Below are 15,937 nucleotides of genomic sequence, written 5' to 3'. Positions count from 1 at the left end.
TGTGCATACAGTTCCTCCCAACCTCTCTCTGTCTATTCCATTCCCTCCTACCATGATCCCCAATTCCTATATCATCTCCCTCCCTCTCCCCACTCCCCCTCCCTGTTGACCTCCCCCCACTATGCTTCCCTTACCCACAGTTCCTTTTCCACTCTCGTTGCCTGTTTCGTTTGCCTTTGTTTCATCTCCCTAGCTTCTGTTATTTAAACCAGTCCCTTTAACTTCTCATATAACAGTGGTTTGGATCTAATGAACTCTTTCAGTTTTATTTTGTCCTGGAAACACTTTCTCTGTCCTTCTATTCTGAATGACAATTTCGCTGGATAGAGTATTCGTGGTTGTAGGTTTTGGATTTTCATTACTTTGAATATTTCTTGCCAGTTCCTTCTTGCTTGTAGGGTTTCCCTTGAGAAGTCAGCTGATAGTCTAATTGGGACCCCTTTGTACATAATTCTTTTCTTCTCTCTTGCTGCTTTTAAGATTCTCTCTTTATCTTTAATTTTTGACATTTTGATTATAATGTGTCTTGGGGTGGTTCTCCCTGGGTCCAGTCTCTTGGGAACTCTCCTTGCTTCCTGGACCTGCAGGTCTATTCCCTTCCCCAAGTCTGGGAAGTTCTCCTTTATTATGTTTTCACTCAATTTTTCAAGTTCTAGTTCATCTTCCTCATTCTCTGGCAAACCAATGATTCTTATGTTGGGCCTTTTATAGCTGTCCCAGAGGTTTCTGATCGTCTCATTGTTGCTTCCCATTTCCTCTCGCTGCATTGGTTGACTGCTTGTTCTTTCTCCATATTCCAGTTTGTTGAAATGAACTCTGGATTCCTCACCATCTGTCTCGTACATGGTTTTGTTCCTTTCGTTATGAAAGTTTTTCGCTTCTTTCATATCTTTTTCCTGCTCTTTTGTGAATTCTGTAAGCCACCTGATAACAATGGCCCAGAACTGAGCCTCTGACAGGTTTCTTATCTGTTCATCTGTCAGGTTCTCTATCTGCTGCCTGGTGAGCTGCACCACCGGGATCTCTATAGTTGTCTGCCTCATTTTGACAGATGCGTTTTGTTTTCCTGGGCTGGCTGTCGGGGGCGGTGCCTGTGTACTCGTAATGACCCAGCGACCGGCGCCCTTTGGCGTCACAAGTCAGCGCCCGGCGCCTGTCTGCGACCTATTTCGCAGCCCTGTGGTGCTTTCTTTCTTTGGGGGCGGGGGTCCAAAATGGATACACACAGTTATTCCGCTAGGAGACCGGGATCCGTCCTCCCGCGCCCCTGGGCCTCACTGTTCAAGGCGATGCTGCGACTGCTCTCCCCAGCGCCCGGAGTCGCGCACCGGCAGGGGCTTGATTGGAGTCCCGCCAAGCCTCCGGGCTTTTTCGCCGCCCCGCCCCCGCCGCCGCTCCGCAGACAGCTTTGCCTTCTTTAACTCTTACCTGCCCAAATGGCACCGCTGGTTTATAACTTCATGTGTTGGGCTTCCGTGTAGCTTTATTTTCTGGAATTTCTAGTTATCCTTTGTTTTGAAGTAGTTGTATTCCTATCTGGTTGTAGAGGGAGACCTAGCGTGTCCGTCTAAGCCTCCATCTTGGCCGGAAGTCTCATATTAGTTTCTTGACTAGACCCTTCCCCTTCATTCCCCACTTTCCCCCTGCCCCTTCTCCTCCAATTACTGTGAGTCTGTTCCCTGTTTACATGCCTCTGGTTCTATTTTTCTCATTTCTTTGTTTCATTCATTTGTTTTTTGTATTAGGTGAGATCATATGATATTTATCTTTTGCTGTCTAGCTTATTTCACTGAGCATAATACTCTCAAGTTCCATCCATGCTGTAGCAAAAGGTAGGAGTTCTTTTTGTCTTTCTGCTGCATAGTATTCCAGTTTTTTGATCCACTCATCCACTGACGGGCACTTAGGCTGTTTCCAGCACTTGGCTATTGAAAATAGTGCTGCTAGGAACATAGGGGTGTATAGGTTCTTTTAAATTGGTGTTTCAGGATTCTTTGGGTATAATCCTAGTAATTGAATTGCTGGATCAAAAGGCAGTTCCATTTTTAGTTTTTTGAGGAAACTCCATACTGTTTTCCATAGTGGCTGCACCAGTCTGCATTCCCACCAACAGTGCAGTAGGGTTCCTGTTTCTCCACATCTTCCCAGCACTTGTTTGTTGATTTGTTGATGATGGCCATTCACACCTGTGTGAGGTGGTATCTCATTGTGGTTTTAATTTGTGTTTCTCTGATAACTAGTGATGTTGAGCATTCTTTCATGTGTCTATGGGCCCTCTGTATGTATTCCTTGGAGAAGTGTTTGTTCAGGTCCTTTGTCCATTTTTAAATTATATTATCTGTCTTCTTGGTGTTGAGTCATATAAGTTCTCTATATATTCTGGATGTCAAACCTTTGTCTGAGATATCATTGGCAAATATGTTATCCCATACAGTTGGTTCCTCTTTCATCTTGCTAATGTTTTCTTTTGCTGAGCAAAACTCTTTCGTTTGATGTAGTCCCATTTGTTTATTCTTTCCTTTATTTCCCTTGCCTTAGGAGATATATTGGCAAAAATATTGCCATGTGGAATATCTGAGATTTTCCTGCCTATGTTTTCCTCTAGGACTTTTATGGTGTCATGGCTTACATTTAAATCTTTCATCCATCTTGAGTTTATTCTGGTGTATGGTTTAAGTTGGTGGTCTAGTTCATTTTTTTGCATGTCCCTGTCCAGTTCTCCCAGCACCATTTGTTGAAGAGGCTATTTTCACTCCATTTTATGCTCCTTCCCCCTTTGTCAAATATTAATTGACTATGGAGACCTAGGTTTATTTCTGGGTTCTCTATTCTGTTCCATTGATCTATATGCCTATACTTATGCTAGTACTATACTGTTTTTATCACACTTGTTCTTAATATTTCTAAATGTTTGGAGAGACTCTAGAATTCTGCTGGAAGGGGTAGGGTGGTAAGAAAGGAAGTAGTGAATTGAGAAGTGATGCTTCTTTGATCAAGATGCTAAAAAGTGGCATGGCTTGACCATGGGAGAAATATGAATCAAGTAATGAAACAAAAGATGTTTCATCTTTTGAAAAGGACGTAGACAACATATTTATGAGAATATACTTAAAACTTATTACTAAGTTTTAAAGTGGTAAAATTAAATATTTTTAGCTTTCAATTTATCTAAATATTTTGGTTTTGTTCATTATGCAAGGATTTTCACTGTTGAACTAAACAGCAATATAAATTCTTTGAAAAAGACTACCATAAAAATTAACAAAAACCAGTAAGTATTGATTGGATATACTAAATCAATTATCTTGTCTCAGAATAGAACTGGAAAATAATTACTGTGGGAAATTATACTCTGACCTATAGAGCACAATGTGATTGTCACATTTAACCCACATTCCTATATTTTATGTGTTGTCAGGCTGATCTTCTTGAGGTTATAACTTTTTAGTTATGATTTATGAAGAGGAACAATTTGATCTCTTTTTGATAACTCATCTCTAAGTATAAAGTACAAAGTGACATTTCAGCACAAAATAGTATTTTACTTTTGCTATATATCAAAATATACACCCAGCAAATAAAATATAATTTTGTTTTGGCAATTATTATTCTTATAAGAAACATTTCTTATTGGACAAGACAACAATAATGACAATGTTAACGAAGACTGTGTGCTACTGCTAAATTTTCACCATAACCTTCATAAACCAGTAGTAAATAGAAATAATGTAGATTAGATACTGAGAGAGGGCAAGATGGCGGAGGAGTGAGGAGAGGCTGCGGTTTCAGGCTCCGGAGACCCATCTCCAGTTTGGGCTAATTGCAGACAGAACATCTCAGTGAGCAGCTGGACACTGGCAGGAGTGGAGAGAAGGCACTGCTGGATTAGAGAAAATCCATCTGGAAACAACCTGTTTAGTGAGGATAGCGGAGGAAAAGGAGACGAAACGGGATCCCTGACTGGGGCGGCTGCCCGAGCTGTGGCGGGAAGCACACAAAGGCTTTTTGGGGACCACAGGCTGCCCCGGGAGAGGAGTTGGGAGGAGAGCGGATCTCTGCCCGCTGGCAGAGACTGGACTCGACCAAGTGGCATTGGCACTGAAGGACAGGAGACAACGTGCTGCCGGGCAAGTGAGAACATAATTCTCCTTTATATTTTTCTCTTGTGGACGGTGGAGAGGGGAGGAAAGTTTGGGGGTGGTAGGCCATTCTTGAGGAGCGCAGGCACAGTGGTGCGCTCATCCACTCCCCAACCCTCCCCTTGGGTCATGGGGGCGCGCATAGGGAAGTGCCCTCATTCACTGGCCCAGGTGCACAGGGCTGCGCGTCCAGGGGCTCCTTGGACACACGCCAACAGACATAAAATCAGTGACCCAACGGGCGCAGGGAGGGCCCACTGGACACGCAGAAGACTGTGTGCAGTCACCCCTAGCCAGCCCAGTGGGCGCCAGGCCGAAGTACCAGGCAGGAATCCGGAGCACAGAGCACTTGCCCAGGCTCTGCGTGTGCCCACTCAGGAGGTGCAGGAATGGTGGGCGGCTGCGGCGTGGGTACAGCGGGCAGCAGCGACTCAAAGACACTCACCTCTACTGAGCACAAGTGTCTGCGGCCCCGCCCTAAGAGGCGAAAAACCAACTCCCGGAACACGGCGCTGCAGGCCTGAGGCTAGCTCCCCAGCCGCTTGGGTGCACACCGGCACTCAAGCCAAAAAACACCTCAAGGGCTTTCTCGGAGCTCAGCACGGCCTGCTTTCCTGGAGCGCGGCGTGGCAGACCTGAGGTGGGCTCTTGGCTGCCTTGCATTGCGCCCTGCCAGCCACCTCGCGCACACCACTGCTGCAAGGAATAGAAATCTCTGACCCATCACATTAGACCAGCTGTGGACGCAGAAAAAGAAGATGACACAAGAAGGCTGAACTGAGTAAAAACATTCCTTTTTTTTTTTTTTCTTTTCCCCTTTTTCCTTTTTCTTTTCTTCCTGAAAGAGGAGGGGAGGAGGGAGGAGGGGAAGGAAGGAGGAAAAAACAAACTGTATCTCTAATCTGTTCTATATAATCTTTCCTTCTTACCCCTGTTTTTCAATTGTTGTCTATTTGTTTGTGGGCCTAGTTTAGCCTCCCTTTGACTCTAAATAAATAGACTATAACTACTATATAAATCCGATACTATATAATTCCACTTTCCTACTATATTCTGCACTCTTCCCCCTTTTTTTCTATAGTTTTTAACATACAACGTAAATATTACCTACTGTCTTGCACAGTCTAAACTATTATTAACCTATTATCCCCTCTCTCAAAAACCATATTTTTCCTTCACTAAAACAACTCTTATCTATTCTTCCTATAGTGCAAAAGCTCTAATCTCTCTACATCTATATTAATACTGGCTCGTTGGCTGATGATAGCAGGATAGGGGGTGGGGGATATTTTTGAGGGTGCGGGTCTCCTGCTGGGGCTGTGTGTTTATGTTTTTAACAGCATCTCCACAAAAGAATTTGAGATAAAGTGGATAGAGGGACTCTCAATCAACAAGCCAGAAGGAATATCCTAACAAAAAATAAAATCTGATATATAACCAGACAGCATAAACAAATGATATAAAAGGTACCCCAAGAACATCAGGCTCAGAAGATCAAAGAGACTGCACCACTGAAACCCCCAGATCGACCATAAAAAAATCTCATACCACAAAGGTGGGAAGGCAAAGCAGACAAATCCAAATAACAAAAACAAGAAGAATCCAACATGGTAAGACGCAGAAACAACCTTTCAATGAAAAGAAAAGAGGAATCCCAGAAAGAGAGGTAGATGGAATAGACATAGCCCAAATGTCAGACATGGAATTCAAAACTATGGTGGTGAAGAAACTCAATATGCTCGAAAACCTCAAAAACAACTATGACAACCTCCAAGGAAGTTACCAACAGCTCCAAGAAAATTAGAGGGAACTTGCAGAGAACTACACCAGCATAAAAAAAGACATAGAAACTATGAACAAGAACCAGAAAGAAATGAAGAATGCAATCTCTGAATTGAAAAACACAGTAGAATCAGTCAAAAGCAGACTAAATGAAGCAGAGGCTTGGATTAGTGAGTTAGAGGATAATGTAGGTAATAATTCTCAAATGATACAGCAAAATGAAAAAAAGATTGAAAAAATATGAACAAGATGTAAGGGAATTACAGGATAGCATTAAGAAAAATAATTTAAGGATTGTCGAAATACGAGAGGGAGAAGAAAAGGAGCATGAAATTGAAAATCTGATAGGAGAAATAGTGACAGAAAATTTTCTGAACCTGATGAGAGAAAAAGTTATGCAAGTCCAAGAAGCACTGAGAGTTCCAATAAAGAGGAACCCCCCAAAACCCACTCCAAGACACATCATAGTTAAAATGGCAACATTCCAAGACAAAGAGAGAATCCTAAAAGCAGCAAGAGAAAAACAGCAAATAACTTACAAGGGAGCTCATATAAGGCTATCGACCGATTTCTCAACAGAAACATTACAAGCCAGAAGGGAATGGTCAAAAATATTTCAAGCAATGAAAAACAAAGGCCTACAACCAAGAATACTCTACCCAGCAAGGCTCTCATTCAAAATAGAAGGTGAAATAAGGAGTTTCTCAGACAAAGGAAGACTAAAAGAATACATCTCCACAAAACCAGTATTGCAAGAGATGCTAAAGGGAATATTCTAAGAAAAAGGAAGAGAAAAAAACAAAAAAAGAGTAGAGGAACAGAGATACAAAAGGGAAATGAATAAATACATGTCAATAATAATATTAAATGTAAATGGATTAAATGCTCCCATTAAAAGACATAAGGTAACGGAATGGGTAAGAAAACAGGACCCACATATTTGCTGTCTACAAGAAACACACCTCAAAACAAAAGATTTACACAGACTGAAAGTAAAGGGATATAAAAAAATATTCCAAGCAAACGGACCGGAAAAAAAAGCTGGGGTAGCAGTCCTCATATCAGACAAAACGGATTTCAAAGCAAGGGCAATAAAAAGAGACAAAGAAGGACATTTCATAATACTTAAAGGAACAATCCATCAAGAAGATATAACACTGATAAACATATATGCACCCAACATAGGAGCACCCAAATACATAAAGCAAATACTAGAAGACCACAAGAAGGATATCAACAACAACACACTCATAGTAGGGGACTTCAACACTCCATTATCAACAATAGACAGATCATCCAAGCAAAGAAACACCAAGGATATACAGGAATTGAACAACACACTAAACCACATGGACTTAACTGATATATATAGAACTTTTCACCCCAAAGAAGCAAAATATACATTCTTTTCAAAGGCACATGGGACATTTTCAAAGATAGACCACATAATGGGACACAAAACAAGCCTCAACAAATTCAAGAAAATTGAAATCATATCAAGCATCTTTTCAGACCACAATGCCTTGAAACTAAAAATCAACCTCAGAGAAAAAAATCAAAGATACACAAACTCATGGAGGATGAATAACACGCTCTTAAATAACGAATGGGTTAACAATGACATCAAAGAGGAAATCAAGAAATTTCTAGAAACTAATGACAATGAACACACAACAGCCCAAAACCTATGGGACACAGCAAAAGCAGTCCTAAGAGGGAAGTTCATAGCGATACAGGCATATCTGAAAAGGCTAGAAGAATCACAAATAAAAAACCTAACCATAAAGCTACAAGAACTAGAACAGCAACAACAAACAAAGCCTAGGGCAAAAAGAAGAAAGGAAATCATCAAGATCAAAGCAGAATTAAAGGACATAGAAACGAAATGAACAATCCAAAAAATCAACAAAACTAGGAGCTGGTTCTTTGAAAAAATAAACAAAATTGACAAGCCTCTAGCCAGGCTCATTAAGAAAAAAAGAGAGAAGACCCAAATAAACAAAATGAGAAATGAAAGAGGAGATATCACAACTGATACCACAGAAATACAAACAATTATAAGAAATTACTACAAACAGCTATATGGCAAGAAATTTGACAACCTAGTAGAAATGGACAGATTTCTAGAAACATATAACCTTCCAAAACTGAATCAAGAAGAAGTAGAAAGTCTCAACATACCAATAACAAAGAAGGAAATTGAAACAGTAATCCAAAATCTCCCTGCACACAAAAGCCCTGGACCGGATGGCTTCAGAGCCGAATTTTACAAAACATTTAGGGAAGAACTAACTCCTACCCTCCTCAAACTATTCCAAAAAATCCAAGAAGAGGGAAAAATCCCAAACTCTTTTTATGAAGCCAGTATTACCCTCATCCCAAAACCAGGTCAAGACACAGCAAAGAAAGAAAACTACAGGCCAATATCACTGATGAACATAGATGATAAAATCATCAATAAAATTTTGGCAAACAGGATCCAACAATACATCAAAAAGATCATACACCATGATCAAGTGGGATTCATCCCAGGGATGCAAGGATGGTTTAATATTTGCAAATCAATAAATATAATACATCACCTGAACAAAATGAAAGACAAAAATCACATGATCATATCTATAGATGCAGAAAGAGCATTTGATAAAATACAACACCCATTTATGTTGAAAACACTCAGCAAAATGGGAACACAGGGAGCATACCTTAACATCATTAAAGCTATATATGAGAAGCCTGAAGCCAACATCATAGTCAATGGACAAAAACTGAAAGCATTCCCCCTGAAATCAGGAACTAGACAAGGCTGTCTACTCTCCTCACTTCTATTCAACATAGTCTTGGAAGTCCTAGCCACAGCAATCAGACAAGAAAAAGAAATAAAAGGCATCCAAATTGGGAAAGAAGAAGTAAAATTATCACTATTTGCAGACGACATGATAGTATACCTAGAAAACCCTTTAAAATCCACTAAAAGACTACTCGATATAATAAGTGAATTTGGCAAAATAGCAGGGTACAAAATAAATATACAGAAATCTAAGGCATTTCTGTACACCAACAATAAAATATCAGAGACAGAAGCAAAAAAGAAAATACCATTTACTATAGCAACAAGAAAAATAAAGTACCTAGGAATAAACTTAACCAAAGAGATAAAAGACCTGTACTCTGAAAATTATGCAACATTGAAGAAAGAAATTAAGGAAGATAGAAATAAATGGAGGCAAATACCATGTTCTTGGATGGGAAGAATCAACATCATCAAAATGGCCATAATACCCAAAGTAATTTACAAATTCAATGCAATCCCTATTAAAATACCAATGACATATTTCACTGACCTAGAACAAATCCTCCAAAAATTCATATGGAACCAAAAAAGACCCCGAATAGCAAAAGCAATCTTGAAACAGAAGAACACAGCAGGGGGAATCACAATACCAGACATCAAACAATACTACAAAGCCACTATGATCCAAACAGTCTGGTACTGGCATAAGAACAGACATACAGATCAGTGGAACAGAATTGAAAGCCCAGAAATAAACCCAGGCCTCTATGGTCAACTAATCTTTGATAAAGGAGGAAGGAACATAAAATGGAGTGAGAAGAGCCTCTTTAACAAATGTTGCTGAGAGAACTGAACAGGGACGTGCAAAGAAATGAAACTAGACCACCAACTTACACCACACACGAGAATAAACTCAAGATGGATTGAAGACTTAAATGTAAGCCGTGATACCATAAAAGTCCTAGAGGAAAACATAGGCAAGAAAATTTCAGATATCACACGTAACAATATCTTCATGGATACATCTCCTAAGGCAAGGGAAATAAAGGAAAAAATAAACAAATGGGACTACATCAAACTAAAAAGTTTCTGCTCATCAAAAGAAAACATCAGCAAGATGAAAAGGAAACCAACCATATTGAAAACATATTTTCCAATGATATCACAGACAAGGGACTGATCTCCAAAATATATAAAGAGCTTATACAACTCAACATCAAGAAAACAAACAACCCAATTAAAAAATGGGCAAAGGACCTGAACAAACACTTCTCAGAAGAGGACATACAGAAGGTCCATAGGCACATGAAAAAATGCTCAACATCATTGGCCATCAGAGAGATGCAAGTAAAAACCACAATGAGATACCACCTTACACCAGTCAGAATGGCCATCATCAACAAATCAACAAGCAACAAGTGCTGGCGAGGATGTGGAGAAACAGGAACCCTACTGCACTGTTGGTGGGAACACAGACTGGTGCAGCCTCTATGGTAAACAGTATGGAATTACCTCAAAAAACTAAAAATGGAACTGCCATTTGAACCAGTGATTCCACTGCTAGGATTATACCCAAAAAATCCTGAAACCCTAATTCAAGAGAACTTATGTATCCCTATGTTCATAGCAGCCCTGTTTACAATAGCTAAGTGCTAGAAACAGCCCAGGTGCCCGTCTGTGGATGAGTGGATCAAAAAACGGTGGTACATTTACACAATGGAATACTATGTAGCAGAAAGAAAGAAGGAACTCCTGCCATTTGCGACAACATGGGTGGAACTAGAGAGAATTATGCTTAGTGAAATAAGCCAGGCAAAGAAAGCAAAATACCATATGATATCACCCAATACAGGAAACTAAAGAGCAACACAAACAAACGAACTAAATAGGCAAAGACTAGAATAGTAGTCAGTAGGGGGGAGGGGGGAGGGATAGAAGGGGGATAAGTAAGGGAAGGGTCTAGTCAAGGAACATATATGAATGACTCATGGACATGGGCAACGGGGAGGGATATAATTGTGGGAGAAGGGATGGGCTGGGAGGGGGAAGCAATGGGGGAAAAATGGGACAACTGTAATTGAATAACCAAAAAATAAAAATTAAAAAAAAAAAAAGAAATAATGTAGATTAATCATAAGATATTAGAAATTGTCAGAACATTTAAAGAATATTATCAAATAAACTGAAATATATAATACATGGATCTGAAATTCCTTTTATTAAAATATTTTATTTATTTATTTTTTGAGAGAGGGGAAAGGAGGGAGAAAGAGAGGGAGAAAAATATCAATGTGTGGTTGCCTCTCACAACTGGGGAGTTGGCCTACAACTCAGCCATGTGCCCTGATTAGGAATTGAACTAGTGAACCTTTGATTCTCAAGCTGGCACTTAATCCACTGAGCCATACCAGCAAGGGCTGAAATATGTGATACCTCGGAAGACATGGCTAGGTTGAGAGAAAGAATTAGAGAGGAAGGCTGGAGGGAAAAGACAGGTATCAGGGCTGTGCAATTTAAAATCTGGATGGAAGAGTGAAGGTTGATTCTCCTTTAACAGCTCCTAAAATGAGGAGTCTATAATGGTCCTAGGCCATCCCTCTGGCTAGTCTTTTGTATGACCATACTCCCAGCATTATTCTATAGTGACTTACTGCATGAATCACATGGCTTATTCTCTTCTCTAAAGTATGCCCCATTTCCTTGTATTGTTAAAAATGCCTTTACCAGAAGAAAACATAAAAGTCTTTTGTTGTAAATGAGCATTAACAGACTTAAAATGCAAATATGCCCTGAAAAGACAACACTTATTTAACATAATTTTATTTAAGATAATAACCACAAGTACTGGTTGGTGTTAGATTTGCTTTGATTTTGAAACTTAGATTAAAAAGGGATTGATTACATTCATTGGATTCATGAAATGAGGTATAATTGCATAAAGGGAGAGTGGGCTTACGAAAGACAGGGTTCTCATTCAATTGCACCTGGGTTCCTTCTGAAATTCAACAGGTCAATAGAAAGACAAATATGAAAGTATTTTTTCCTTGTAAATTTTTATTAGATATAATTCTTTTTTTGCTTGCCTTTCACTAGTCTCATGTCATATAGAGACATTTGATACCAGGGATTTGTCAATACACAAAATAATTTGTTATACAAATTTCATCCTAAAATCTTTTTTTTTTTTTTTGCATATAGAAGTAAGTCATAGATAAATCAGCACTTTTATCCTTCTGTGAGCACAACAGGCTTTTTAATGTTTTCTGATCCTTGACACATTGAATATAAAATAGTTATTTACAAGCGAAGAATATACTATCCCAAATGACCACAAATTTAAATACAAGTATAATTTTCTAATGTATAAGATTGATACTTTAGTGTTAGAAAGTTCTGTCTTTGAATTTTATTTTCATCTCTTATGAGTTATAAGACTTTGGGTAACTTATGATGGATAAGCCTCAGTTGCCATATACCATGTGCACTTAGTAACAATTTCATGTAGTTTTAATGAGTATTAAATAATATGATGCACATGTAACATATAGTAAATACTTACTAAATGTTAATGAAAAAAAAAGAATCTTGCCAACCATAAAGTAGTGAGTTGCTTGCCTTTTAATAGTAGAATAATATGTTAGTTATTAGTGTCCCTTGGAAAATGAGCCTTTTTATGGATTTAAAATTGGTTTAAAAGAATAGCTACAAAGATAGAATTGTTTTACTACATACAGGCATTATATTCATGTATATATGAGGGAGACCCGAAAATGGAAATTATTTATAAAAAATTGTGCATTTATTATTACATGTTTAAACTTCAGTCACCTTCAAAGTATTCTCCATTTAATGCAAGTCCTTTCAGGACTTGTTTCACCCATGGAAACAACAAAAATGTTACTTGGGGTTGGATAAGGTGGATACGAAGTGTGGGGGAAGGGGGTCATGCCATTTTTGGTCAAAAACTGCTGAATACTCAGAATGGTGTGGGCAGCTGCACTCGTAAATCATCCATCATGAAATGGGCTAACGCATTGAAAGAGTCTTCAAAAAAGTTCACTGAAGCTGAACACAGCCTCTCACAACAATGCCACCTGGTGTACAGATACAGATGGGTTCTTAGAACACTCACCTAGCCAGGGGAGCCTATATTACAAGGGGCTCACACTCCAGAAGAAAATTCATTTTCTTTTTTTATCCCCCCCCTCATATGTGAAACCGATTTATTAGCAATAGAAAATTCTCCCCTGGCTGCTGTGGCTCGATGGATTGAGTGTTGGCCTGCGAGCCAAGTGTTGCTGGTTTGACTCTCAGTCAGGGCACATGACTCGGTTGCATGTCAGTCCCCAATTGGGGGTGTGAGTGAGGCAACCACACAGTGATGTTTCTCTCCCTCTCTTTATCCTCTCCCCTCTCTCTAAAAATAAATAAATAAATAAGGAAATAAATTATAAAAAAAAATCTCAGAAAACTAAAACTAAAAATAAACAAAATAAAAAGGAAATTCTCAGTTTTTACTAGTTTCTATACTTAGTTTTGACTAAAATAGTATCTTTGCCATAAAATTCTATTTCCTTTATGCTATTTTATTTTTAGTAAATTGTTGTAGATAATTGGAAAGAGTCTACACACCCGGACTTCTGGAAATGGGTGAGATTAGTGACAAGGGTACTCAAGAGTTGTAGGCACTCAATATTTGGATCTGGAGAGCTGGTATGGCAGGAACCAAGGGTACATAAACTGACATCCTGTTCTAAGGTCAGATCTGGACCCTGATCTGTATTTAGTAAAGTGATTATTCTACTTTTTAGGTATTAAAAATGGAAACACTTCAAGAGATTATTGATTTCTGCTTTCATTGAATCAAACTCTTCAGACATGAAAAGCAGACTTATGCTGTCTTAGATAAATGAAAATATATTCTTTCATAATACATTTAGATAATGAGTTAACTTAAAAGAGACTGTTGCAAGAAAAAGTTTTTCTACATAACCAATCTACTTCATAACTAATCATTTATTACTTATTACACATTATGGTCTGTGCATTTTTGTACCATGATTCTATTAGATCATTATAGCATCTATCTGAGGGCAAATTTCTTAGTCTCATTTTAGTAATGGAAACTGCGCTGTCCAAAAATATGGTCTGTGGGCCACAGCTGGCTTAACTTGATAAAAGGTCATTGATAAATAACCAATTATATACTTCTTCCTCTGTGCTAAACATTTAAGCTAAACTACCAAATTCTAAACTTTCCCCAATCCAATCAGATCCCTACTAATTGATAAATAACACACACACACACACACACACACATACTTATACACAAGTAAACATTTAAAAATATTACATGTATTAATTATTTAAAGAGAATTACCTGTTTTATCATTTGACATTGTTTCATCTTTCTTTTAATGTAATTCTGAATTTGGAATAAAAGAAAGAAAGAAGCTGCAAAAATTAGGAAAAATATATTTTACTAGGTTAGGTAGCTTTCAAAGATTGTCACTAGACCCACAATGAGAAATACCTTTTAGAGCATGTTCTAGTAATCATTTCTGTTAGAACATGGAGGCAGCTAGAATGTACACCTGGACTTTTGGTATATGCTAATCAACCTGGCCCTGGACTTAGCTGTTCCCAAAAGATATGCTGATGGACTGAACCAGTTCCCAAGGGATATGGCAATGGATCTAGCCCGATATGTTAACTAACCTGGTGTGGGAGGGGAAACAATGAGATGTTAATGACCTACTGAATATGTTGATAGCACACTCACCCTCACCAAAATGTGTGGTTGACAAGTATGAAAAAGGTGTCTGCAGAAGTGAGGGTGACTCCTATGGGCCCACGAAGAGGACTGGGAGTCCCCAGTACCCAGTCTTGAGTCCCCATTCCTAATTCCCCATTCCCCTTGTTCCTACTGGCTCTTGAGTTGGTCCAGGAGTTGCCACCCCCACCACCCCCTTCCCCCTTTACCCTCAATAAACCCATTGCCTGATCCCACAATGGTCTCCGGGTGATTTCTCAGAGCAAGACTGCCCTGACAATTTCCACACACACTCTGATCTACTTCTATTCTATTCTATTCTATTCTATTCTATTCCAATTTATTCTATTCTATTTTATTCTATTCCACGTCACCTCATTATATTCTATTTATTTCAAGTAAAAGTAACAAAATTATACTCACTAAAATGACTTCATAATCTAATGATTTATAAACTACAGTTTGGTGAGTGCTAGCATAGAGATATGGAAACCCACAGGAAAGACCTGTGGATTCTTACCCCACACATATTGTCTATCATTAAGTCTGAATAATACCACATGTCATAAAATGAGAAATTAATGCAGATCAAAACCATTCACTAAAAATTAAAAAATGTATATTCACCTGAGAGAAATATTTTAAAAAATAATAAAAATTCATTATGGAAAACATCTCTTCTATCCATCACCTTGCTCTAAGAATTCACCTGGAGGCCACTGTGAGATCAGGCAATGGGTTTATTGAGGAAAAAAGGGGAAGGGGGTGAAAGGGAGAGGCAACTCTCTGACCGACTCAAGGGCCCATAGGAACAAGGGGAATGGGAAATGGGGAGCAGGGAGGCGGGAGCAGAGAATGGGGGAATGGAGACTCCAGGTCCACCTTGTGGGCCTGTAGGAACTGCCTGGCTGGACTTCTGCAGGCACCTTTTTATACTTGTTCAACACACATGTCAGTGAGGGTGAGTTTGTTTATCAACAAATTTAGTAGGTCATTTACATCTCATTGCTTTTCCCCCACCAGGTTATGTAATATATCAGGCTAAGTCCATCAGCATTTCCTCTGGGAACAGGCTAGGACCAGGTTGATTTGCATATGTCAAACATCCAGGTGTGCATTCTAGCTGCCTCCATGTTCTGACACTATCCGCCACCCACTCTAATTTCCAACTTCTCCCTTACTGAGGTGATCACTTGAAACAATTTTTGTCTGCTTTAACTTCCATATCTATTTATTTTTTTTTAAATTTCTTTATTTGTTTATTTATTTATTTATTTTTAGAGAGAGGGGAAAGGAGAAAGAGAAGGAGAGAAACATCACTGTGTGGTTGCCTCTCACTTGCGTTCCCAACTGGGGATCTGACGTGCAACCTAGTCATGTGCCCTGACTGGGAATCGAACCAGCGACACTTGGCTTGCAGACCGACGCTCAATCCACTGAGCCACAGCA

The 15,937-nt window shown here is 39.0% G+C and overlaps 1 pseudogene; it reads left to right on the top strand.

Annotated features, from left to right (window-relative positions):
• The window catches only part of LOC150020076 (small ribosomal subunit protein eS27 pseudogene), a 42,732-nt pseudogene that overhangs the window by 7,283 nt on the left and 19,512 nt on the right, over positions 1 to 15,937 (top strand).

Source organism: Furipterus horrens, unplaced genomic scaffold (assembly GCF_987537825.1).
Source record: "Furipterus horrens unplaced genomic scaffold, mFurHor1.1.pri manual_scaffold_2, whole genome shotgun sequence".
NCBI classification, from domain to species: Eukaryota; Metazoa; Chordata; class Mammalia; order Chiroptera; family Furipteridae; genus Furipterus; species Furipterus horrens.
Note: the sequence above shows the minus strand (reverse complement) of the source record. Positions and strands in the feature narration are given on the sequence as shown.